We start from the raw sequence: 11,594 nt of genomic DNA, 5'->3' as shown, positions 1-11,594 counted from the left end.
TGTTTGTTTTTTTAAATATTTAAATCAAATGTCCAAACTATGTTTCATCCAGGTTTTCTTATTGGAGAGAAACAATGGTTTACATTGCTGATGCAGGGGGCCTTCATACTGAATATAAGGGGTAGCCTTAATATTGAAGGTTGCTATGTATTACAATCGGCGGCGCTTTATTGGGAGGCATTTGAGACGAACTTAGTCATACTTGTTTGTTTATAAATTAAAAGAAAAATAATGAAATCACATCACATTAGGATTACATGTTAAATATGTCATTTAAAATACAAGTCCATTTTTTTTATTTCTAAACAAAATTAATCGCTGTTTTTTATTTCTCTATGAAATGAAAAATAATGAAATCAGATCTAGTCACAAGACGAGGTACCTGCAATGTTAAAATGCCAATTTTCTTTGCAACAGCAGCCAGAGAAACTACAGGAGACTCCAACTCTTTCAAGAGTTCAACATGGTTTATGCAATTTACACAAATCACAGCCTAATCACATACTCACGTACTCACTGCATTGAGCTACGCAAACCTGTCTTTTAAATGACATCAATAGTCTCCCTGAGTTTTATCCCATTTAAGCAGAAATCCTGATTATCAGCAGGACTTTAATTTCATTTTTGTGTGCTGGGGGGATTTCCCCCCTATGCTGAAGCCAATAGGAGGGATTCCAAAATTGTAGAGGGAATGGCAAAAAAAGGCACTTTTGCATATAAAAAAACAATATATATTTTATTGTATCATCATTCACACTGGTGTTGCTTTAAAATAAGCTGCTTTCAGGAGACCTAACAGCTGTTCATCACTGAGACAGAGCACGCTGCATTGGTTTTGCCATTGCCTGACGTGAAGTTTCTGCATGCAGCAGAAGAAAAAGGTGTTTTTCTTTTTATGCAGCGCACCATTTCATTTTCTTAACTATTTACACTCAACCCTGTTTCTGCCTATTTTTCACTGTTTTCATTTATGCATGTTTAACTACTGGATAGTTTTTGCTGCATGCATGTAACATATCAAATGAACGGCCACAAAATGTCCTTTCCTGCTATGTAAGTTGCAACAGGATCAGGCATAATATATGTGGTAGAGATGAGAATATATGTAAAAAATCAACAAAAAACAAAAAACGCTTTTCCAAAAAAAAACCCCTCATATTTGGTTACTGCTATATATATTGTAATCATAGGCTAAAAAAAAAAAAATGCACCGTTAAATCTCAATATGAAATGAACTGGGGGGGGAATCTGAGCTTTTAAGCTTTCCAACGATACCGTCCCTTTCAGTCTAACTGCTTCAATGATGGTGCATAGAGTCAAAACAAAACCAAAGCTGTGAATTCTGTCACATGATGAGAGGCTTAACTTCAGACAGTCGTAGTTCCGACTAGGAGTACCGCATGCTGTCCTTACAAAGGTACCACCAGATGTTCCTGTCGGGACACAACAGTCTGATTGGTTATCATATTATTGTTAGTAAAACCATGAATAACCCTCTCCCAACACTGAAACCGTAAACCTAAGGTCAGTATCCTATACTGCAGTCATTACACATCTAAAGTAGCTCATGTTTGGCAGTGAATAAGCGTTTTTGTTATTTTGATAAAAAAAAGCGAACGGAGGTGCTGACTTCCTCAGTTGTCCTGCCAGGAACATTTCGTGGTACCTTTGTAGGCACTTCTACCGCATACACACACTCAATACGTCTTTGGGAAGCCCCGAGTCTGTACTTTTAAACAGTCCAAGGTAGCTGGCTTTTACGGTGCCTGAGTAATATGTGCGTAACCTTCGGTGCACTGGCGCCCCAAAATGAATGGAGCTGAGTTTTAAGAGTTAAAGCTATGTCGCCGCTTACAAAACAACACCTACATAAACTTAATATTGTCTTTTTTTTTCAAAACTGTTTACTTATATTGCAATGTACTGAGTTTCTGTAATGTTTAAAGGTAGCGGCCGAGAATCACATACAAGAGAATAGTCTTGCGGCACTTAAAATATCCAACACTACTTTTTAAAAATGTATTTACTACTCAGAATGCGGCTCATGTTGCTTTTGTCACTGACACCCACTTCCATAGAGAGCGTTGTAGCGTTTCAGGCATTTAAATTGGGTGAAAAATACAGTAGCTTGATGTCTTAAAATGTCTCTGCAGGATTTTCCCACACTGAAAGTTGCAGATATGCAGGAGCAACTTGGAAAATGCGCAATTCCCGCAATCTCGTGCTGAAATTCAAGCCCTGCTCAGTATCCTGATTAGACAGCGCCAACTGTTATGGGAATAGGAGCCACCTCACCGTAGAAGTACATCTTTCATAAGTGGGAAGCCTAAGCATCAAGTGGGGAGAGGTTCCCTGGGTGAGCTTGACAATGTCCCCCGAATCTGTTATGACGATGAAATAGCACAGGACCACAGTAGTACAGCATCAGTGATAATGCAATCTTTTTCTATTTTGTTACATTGCTTTTTATTCACATTTTGGTAAAATTTAAGTTTTTATTATTGAAATGCCACCTCCAAGTCATCAGAGGGTGAGATGCGATTATTGTAAAAAGTAAATGAGATGCAATGCTGGGTATTTGGTTAAATTTGTTATACCTTTCTATATATTTATTCCATCAAAAGTTATCAGTTATAAATACAGTATTTTAAATGTGTAATTCCCGTGACCAGCTAGTTTACAGTGTTTATTTGCTGTGTAATGGCAATTTAGACCCCACTTGTACTTTTCCCCTCCATTTCAAACCTATAAAGATGTAATATATCATTTTATTCAAAATCATACTACGTGTTAATAGTAAAATTGTGTGAAAAAAGTTGCAGTTAAAAGAAAGTATGAGTGCATTTTGTCTGAAGTAATAAATAAAAAATAATGAACTTTCCCTAAATTAGTACAAATATTTAATAATAAAAAAACATCACTCGGAACGAGAGGCATATGGTTACATTTTTCCAGTAAACAAATAAAGAAATGTTTGTTTTAAAACAGCGCTATGTCTAAGATATGCTCTTTACAGCCCACAATAATGATCGCATAGGCTGTCTGTACCTTGAAGATTTTGGACATTCTGCTACCCTGATATATATGTGTATGTGTGTATGTATGTATGTATGTATTTATATAAGTATGTAGTGGCAGAATAGGGGGAAGAAAGGTGAGGTTCAAGACTGCATCCCCCAGAATGCCACAGGGTTGGTATTAGCCAGGATTGGAATCACCTGGCTCTGCTTTAATGAGGGACACCTGTCAGCGATTAAGCGGGTGTGTAAAATAGCAGGTCTGACTCTTGACAGGGAGGTCTGTGTTAAGGTTAAGGCCTTTTGGGGCTAAGACTAAGCCCTTTAGGGACTGGCTGATATAAAAAAAGTATTGTTATACTTGATAAGTATATGTGTTGTGTTGCCGGTAAATGGCCTAGCCATCTGGTTTTTTGTAGCTAGGACTTATGAGAAGTTTAGTTAAGCTCCCCTTGGTGGAGTTAGGCTTTTGTTTGTTTTTGTGTACTGGAAATAAATATGCAGGCCTATCTTTTGTTCAAGTGCTTAATTTACACTTAAAGACAGTGTCAAAAATCCCGAAGGGTGGCAAAGCAAACCCATGTTGCCTTACTAATAAACATATATATATATTATATATTATCATATCTATATAATATATATGAATAGATACCCCGTATATATATATATATATATATATATATATATATATATATATATATATATATATATACAATAATAGCTGATCTTATTTTAATAACCTGACTTGTACATGTTTTGGTCAGGTGACAATAAAAAGAGTGCAGTGAATTGTCATGATCTACAATAAATACACCTAATGTTTAACTTTCAAATTATGATTGTGTTATGTACAGACTGCTTCAGAGATGCTTTGGCATTAATTTGACAGTACAGATTGGCGTGTCCTCTGTTTAATCCTAGCACTATGTGTTACAACAAATGGCTTTTTTATGGTAAAAAGTAATATCCAGTAATTAAACCTTTTTTTCTACCCAGCTATTGCAGCTGTTACCTGATACTTAGATCACTGTTTACCATGAACTAATGTCTTCTTTGAAGTCTGCCATTGCTTGGGGGAAAAAAACCCGTAAAATTAATTATAAATTCAGTGTGAGAACCACTGTTACAGATTGGTTAGAATTCCAGTACATGCTATCTTTTAAATATATGCCTTGTAATTTATATTAAGTTAATATGCTACGTTTGGGGTGTCTGTTATTATAACACAAATCGTTTTGCATAGTTTGAGCAGCCAGAGAGCCCTGCTAAAGAGGACACTGTACACACCGCATGCAGACTTTTTAAAGAGCTATTATATATGTATTTATTTTTAAAACCACATCCTTAACTACAACCACCTTGGCTTAAAGCTCCTGTTCCGCATTTTTTGGTTTTACCTACATTTTCACTGTTGATGCAATATAATAGCAATATTTTACTGTCCTTGCTTTAATTTCACATCCACACTGCCCAATTCACTTCTTATCAAGTCTCCGGGCTCTGAAGTTTAATCCCCCAAGTCCAGCTCTCAGCCTCTTGTTTTGAGCATAGTGCCGTACACACTACATTTAGGTATCTGCAAGAAAAGAAAAGAACCTGAAAACATAAGAATCTAAGAGAAAGCTGTTTGGCCCATCAAGTAGCCTAGTAGCCGATTGGTCTAAAAACTTTGCTGGGTCGTAAAGAATCCCAGTGATTCTAAATTAAATGTTTAACAGCTGGAAGAATTTTAAGGATGTAAATTGTAAAGGAACAGAGAGTTCAAATTAGTGAACAGGACAAAGCAGAAAACTGCCAAAAGCCTCCCCTAGGATATGACAGCACCTCATTATTTTGCTCATTGCTTAGTAAAGAATTCTTCAAGACAAACTTGAGCTATCCACATTAGCTCAGTAACCAAGAAGCTAAAGTATGCGAGTTCTGTACTGTCAATGTGGTTGCATTGCAGCACCAGAGCGGAAAATGTCAGTGGTTTGAGTGCTGGTTACTACTTCCTGTTGCATTGTCAGCCAGACAATAATGAAATTTCAGTTTGGACTGAAACTTTAATTTCAGCACCCCCTTCCAGCGAGGGCCATTTGGGTCATTGTTGCCAATGATATAACTAGGCCTTGTGATTTTTGTTTTTAACTGATAAAAATCAGTAAAACACCCCTGATACAAAAAGATGTACTCTGAAATAGTTACTCAATTCATGCTGACTTCACCCCTTTCCCATTTAAAAAAAAAAAAATCCTACTACAAAAAAACAAAAACAAACTACCTTTCCCAGTGTAGTTCGGCAATATTCCTCTTTCCTGACTTGTCTATCATTGATTCGACCTGAATACTTTAAACCCACCCTGTGGCGGAGTGTTTTATGTTGTATGTAGTGTGTTAGTTGGTGTTTATGTATAAAATATACATGATATAAATATGGGTTACGAGCACAAGCGTTTAAAATGTATATTTGTATTTAGGCACAAGGATTTCACAGCACTTCACGTGCAGGTAAAATGTAATAATATGTGAGCATGGGGAACTGCACTTCTTTAATTCACGTGCAGTTGTACCGAGACTCCAATTGAATGATTGATTAGCAATCGAGTCTCGGTATCGCTGCATAAAAGCGGCATGTTTTACTCACTTGAGGTTGTGTGTTCGGAAGTGGAGAACGGGTGAGAGAGAGAGGAGAGTTTAGTTAAAATAACAATTGCTACGGCGTGCTGGAAGTGCCAGCATGGTACTTGTTTAGTGTTCGTCCACTCGTTTGTCTCTGTTTAGTGTTAGTACGTTTTGTTTGTCTGTTTATTTTGGCCAAGTGCCGTGTTTTATTTTGTTCAACATCTTTATTTTCTGTTTGTTCATTTATTAATGCTTGCTCTCAGCTTCACCAAAACTGCATGTCTCTGTCCTGTGTGTTGTTCTTCTAGGTCTGACGTCACCACTACAGTCATCCTGGTCACACACCCCAACGGTGGAAAGTTTTCTGTCTGTAGACGAAATTCCTTCAAAATGGCCTCTCCCAGATCCGTTCCTATGATTCGTGTAGAAATGGCAAAAAAAAAAAAAATCAGAGGGGGGGCGGGGGATATTTTTTTTTTTCGGGGGGGCTGTAAAATGTTTTCGCATGTACTAGATTTTTGTGACCTTTTGTTTTCTGCTGTTGTGTAACTTGAGTTAGACCATAGGTACCAAACCCATCACGGAGGCAAACTATATATTTAGTCTCTACTTTTTTTGCTCTGTATATACACACTGTTATTCTGTGTTTTGTTATGGTTTTGCCTTTAAACGTTTTAAAATGTAATAAAAAAAATAGTCATTCAGTAGACTTTTCAGAAAAAAAAAAAAAAAAAAAAAAAACTAAACTAAAATCCCATCTTCTGCACTGCACTATTTACAGCATGTTAGCAGCGGTGAGACTGCAACAGAAGATGCTTGGCAGTTTGTGGAGACTACAAAAAATGATTAATTAAATATTGGCTACATAGTTGTTAGTTTAGTTTGCTTTTATTCTCTATTCATGGAATATATGGTTTGAAAAAAAAGGCAAAAGAGAACCAGGAGGTAATAAGGAAGTCAATAGGTTTAAATTGTTGAAGGGCCATGAATGGGGTTAAGTTCAACACCATCGCTAAATAAAATGTTGTTCCTGTTATTAAGCACTGGTAGTAATCTGAAGCAGTGGCATTTCAAAATAACATAAACCATTTTTTACTTTTGTGAAGTAAGCTAGAATGATTTATTTTTTTCATTACAAACTTATCATTGTTCTTTATTGAAATATAAAAGCTGAAAAAAAATTTTCAGCTTTCATATTAAAGCTTGTGTAATTTCAAGTAAGCCTATTTCTGTATATAAAATGAGAATACAGTCACAGCCCTTTCGCAGCCAGTGTGATCTTACTTTAAAGGCACGTACCTGAAATCGTAAGATAATTCTTATGTTGCTTATATTACACTCCCTGTCATTCTGCCCTTGTTAAGGAGATAAAATAATGCACCCAATGTAATAATGTAAGTGCAAAACTTGCCTTGATATTTAAAGTATAAAAATAAATATTTTAAAACTAGCATAAAATGACTTGGTTGCAGCAGCAGCAATTACAGTATTGTTTTTAGTTATTTTATTATGGGCAGACTTTGGACAATGGACCATATTTAGAAGCAAGCACAAAGGGAAAGACAGAATTTCTAATGGAATAAGACCATTTCAATGGTATCTTTCCTGTGCACAACTAAGTTTTTGCTGTTAAATTTATACTGCTGAAATAGTTTTATTAAGCAAAAAAAAAAAAAAAGTCTTTACATTTATATAGTAAAGTACTGCTTCTGACATGGCAAGTATTTTGAACGACCTTAAATTAGGGAATACTTGCCTTCAAAAGAACAGTACTTGCTTTTCTTTGTTTAGCACTTTCCTTTAATAAACTACATGTGGGAATTTTAATTGCAGCACTGTGCAGAGATGTCATTGGCACTGGTTGTGCCATGTGGTGCTACTTGCATGTATTTGTAATTAATGCATGCTCAGTAAGTAAATGTTGAACATTTTATGCTGAAACACCTGCCCAATTTTGTTGGTTTGTAATTACTATAACCGTAACTTCACAAGAGCAAAGTTTGCTTGGTTTCTTAGAGCTTCTTAATTAGTCCTTCAGCTTGCCCCCCACTTTTTAACAAAGTGCCTATGATTGATTGAGACACAAAATTATTGGACTATTGCTTATGACATTTGATTAAAACACTGAATTGTTGTACTGCTTTTAGAACAAAATACTCACTTATAGGTACCAAAACGTCACTGAATAAGAAAGTTTAGTTGTCCAGAGCTATACAGAGCTGTATACTCTGAGTGAGTATAATATAGATTTTAACAGTGAACACAATCAATCAATTAGTGATTAACAGGGGCAGATCTAGCCTTGTAGCTTGATTGGTTCACAAAATTCTTTAAGATACATAAAAGGCTTCCTGTGACCCCACCTCTTCTCAACAAATGTATATAACATACTTTAACGAAATGTTCCTTTCAGTGCAGTTTGGAACACATTTACTAGTAAATGCAAGTAACCTACTAAGAGTACAACTATAATAAGCAATACTTGGGAATTATTCAAATATAAAAATAGCTTCTGCCTGTTTTTTTACTGCTTTTCTACCAAAATGCACGCAATATTTACAACAGGCTTCATCAAATTATGCAAAGACTAAATGTTTTTTGTTTTGTTTATTATTATTATATACTTATAAACAGTGTACAACACATTACAGCTATTTTCCCTCATCTAACATCTTGTCCCATGATGGCTAAGTGGAAAACTGCTGCAGCACAGTGATCCTTTTTTCATACCGAGATGGCTTTAGTTTATTTTAAAGTGTTTTTGTTTTGTTTTTTAAATATAGCGTTTAAATAAAATAAAAAATATGCTTAGTGACAAACTAGGTTAGCAACACTAAAATCGAAAAAAAAAAAATCATTACATTTTTTGCCAGGGAAAGTTTGTCTTGAAATGCTTCTAAACAGTAAACTTCACGTGTTGTTTAAAGATTAGTCTGCCTTGCCAGAGGCTGCAAGGGAAGCCATTTTTGGGTTTCTTTGTAATCAATAGAAGATCTGCTTTTTCCCCACAGCTAGCCAATCAGAAGTGATAGGGGTGGAACGTAAACACTTTTTAAAATGTTTGTGTAGGTGCTAGACTTTCGCAATTCAGTTTTCAGAAACTTGCGTGGCTCTCTAGAAATATACCCAGAGTGTTTTTCTAGCAACAGAACAAACATAGGAAAAATAAATAAACTATAAGTACATTTTTTAAAAATTGTCTAACTGGCAAAGTATAACAGCAAAACTTGTTGTCCTTCACACAAATCTTGTTGTCCCTGCGTCGGGCGACATGAATTGCACACCCCTGAATGTTGGTAAACAGTCAGACCTATGTAGAGAACTTCTTTTCGTTTTGCTTAGGAGAGCACAAAAGGTGAAAATGATCATTGTAAATTAAGTTCCCTGAGTGACTCCCTTCTTTGTGGAGTAAGTACAGTACTCTATCAACGTTCATGGTGTATTTTGTGTTTGTCCTGTTGGTAACTTCACCATTCAGTTGCACTACTGCATTATCTATCACAAATATCTGTAGAAATGGCATGCTGAATGGAGCACTGCTTTAGTGATGGATTATCTATTGTTTTTAAAATTCCTTAGATTTTTTTTCTTTTAGTGTAGCACACGTCTTTGTCATTTTTGAAAGCTGGAATGTTGGGGTGTAATGGTGAATTGCTATATTGAATTGCTATATTCTGCAGTACATCGCAAACCACAAATATTTTTGCACACATTTTTGGGAGATAATTACAGTACACCTCCATATATATCCAAACACCTGAAATGCAGCCTAATAATCCAACTCTTGTTCCTATTCCTGTTGACAGGAATCTCGGCTATTAAAGCATAAAGTGCAGCCGTTTCTTCTGCCAAAACACCCTCATTATTAGATGCAGGAAGAGAATAGCAACCTACACATTCATTAATATAACCCTGCATATATAGATGTGTATGTACAAATAAATAAAGAATGCAGCATGTCGGCTATTTTAATTATCAGCAAAGCACCAAAAAGTCAAAAATAACAAACAAAAAACCTCTGAACTGAAAGTAACGCAGTTAAAGTAATAGACCACAAAACATCCCTGGAGTTCCACCACCATGGAGCAGCGTAAATTATTAGACTACATACAGAGAAGATATGACCAGATGACATTTATACTGTGCATCCAACAGAACTAAATTAAACTAACATTGAAATCTAGACGATCCATAAATATTAAATGAAAAGCTGACATACATGAAAGTACACATTTTGCTTACTAAGCATAAACAATGGCAAAAACAGTACGAAATGGTAAACCTCATTTATAGATCTCCAGAACCTAAATGAAACACGTAAGTCCCATGAAAAGAGGTATTTATAATCAAAATTGCTTGATCAAGTCTTTGTCAAGCTTTTATCATACACTCCTACCCTGTCGATATTTCCGATTTACATTTGACTATTATCCGATAAATATAATATATATATATAGACACACACACACACACACACCCTTTCAGGTACTGTTCCACTTGGGTGTTTTAGCAGGGGATAGCAAATACTAAGCAGTTTCTGTAGAGTTTGTATTGATGCTTTTAATTAAACTGTTTAGTATTACAGCAGAAAACCCCAGTCTGCTGCTGGCAGTTGCTGATTTGTTTTGCTCTTTGTTGCCTGTGCGAAGCAGTGACAGTGTACGCAGATGGTACCAGCTTCCAGATGGGCCTATGAATAGACTGAGTGTGAAATGTTTCACCATTGAATTCTCTCGTATTTGTGTGTGTGTGCAATATTTTTGTTTTGGGGAGTAGGGAAGGTGATATTTATACTGTTGCATTTGTTGATTGAAATTAGAGTTCACCAAGTTTTACTTTAAAGCACAATATTTTTTTATTTGCATTTGAAATACAATGAAACTGTAAGATGAGACCACAATTACTAGAAGATTTTAAAATTATTTAAAAAAAGCGAAAAAGATGTCAACAAAAATGCAGAATGTGTACTGAATTTGTAGCTTTCAATTTTTTGCTTTTAAATGTTTTAAATGTATATTTTTAAATTTGTCTAAACATTTTTTTGCATATACCAGTACTGTATTTCTTGTCTTAAGTTTAACTTATTTTAAATAAAATATAATAAAATCAGAGCATTATAACAGAGTAGAACTGAAAATGAAGTATTATTAGTTTTCATTTTAGTACTATGTGCATATGAGTGCAGATGTTTAAAATAAAAGTCTTTAATAAAACTACAACTTGCAATTGTGCTTGTATTTGTCCTAACGTTTCAATTCCAGGGGAAATGAGTCTAAGTATATGTTGGATTCACATTTAAGTTTGGAAATGGACAGGATAGGACCAAACCACATGATGACTTTGTCCTGTTGAATGTGGATGAGGCAGAAAAGAAAGTTTTGTAAAATATGAACACACCCATTCCAATAGATTTTCTATTTGACTCCAATTTAAATTTGTGATCGCAGATCCCTTCCAAAAGAGCACCCGAGTCACTCTGCCCTGACTTCTGTCTAATTAAGCCTGCACAAATCCTACAAATACAATTACCAGGCTGCATGACCCACACAATCCACAGTCCCTGGGAACACCCCAAAAATGGGAAAACAATAGTCTAGGTAGAACACCCACTTCAGAAAATCAGTGTGTTTAACTCATACTAAATAATACTTATGCAGAATACTTCAAACTAATCAGGTGATGTGCAATGTAATTTAACTTACCTCCAAAGATAGTCCAAGTTGTTAAGTTAATCACACTTGATTACATTTACATAATTGAATACAGAAAACATCAGACAATAAGTCAATTACTTTTAATTTCTATACTGATAATGATCTTTGAATTTCATCATGTCCCCAAGAGTATCATTGTTTTCATTAATATTTTCATTAATCAAAGCATGAGGCTGTGTTGTGTATTCATTCATGCAGGAGAAGCGCGATAGTAGTAATGGTGTCACCTTACAGATTATGTTATGTGTCATAACCTTCC

Source organism: Polyodon spathula, chromosome 19, assembly GCF_017654505.1.
Source record: "Polyodon spathula isolate WHYD16114869_AA chromosome 19, ASM1765450v1, whole genome shotgun sequence".
Lineage (NCBI taxonomy): Eukaryota > Metazoa > Chordata > Actinopteri > Acipenseriformes > Polyodontidae > Polyodon > Polyodon spathula.
Note: the sequence above shows the minus strand (reverse complement) of the source record.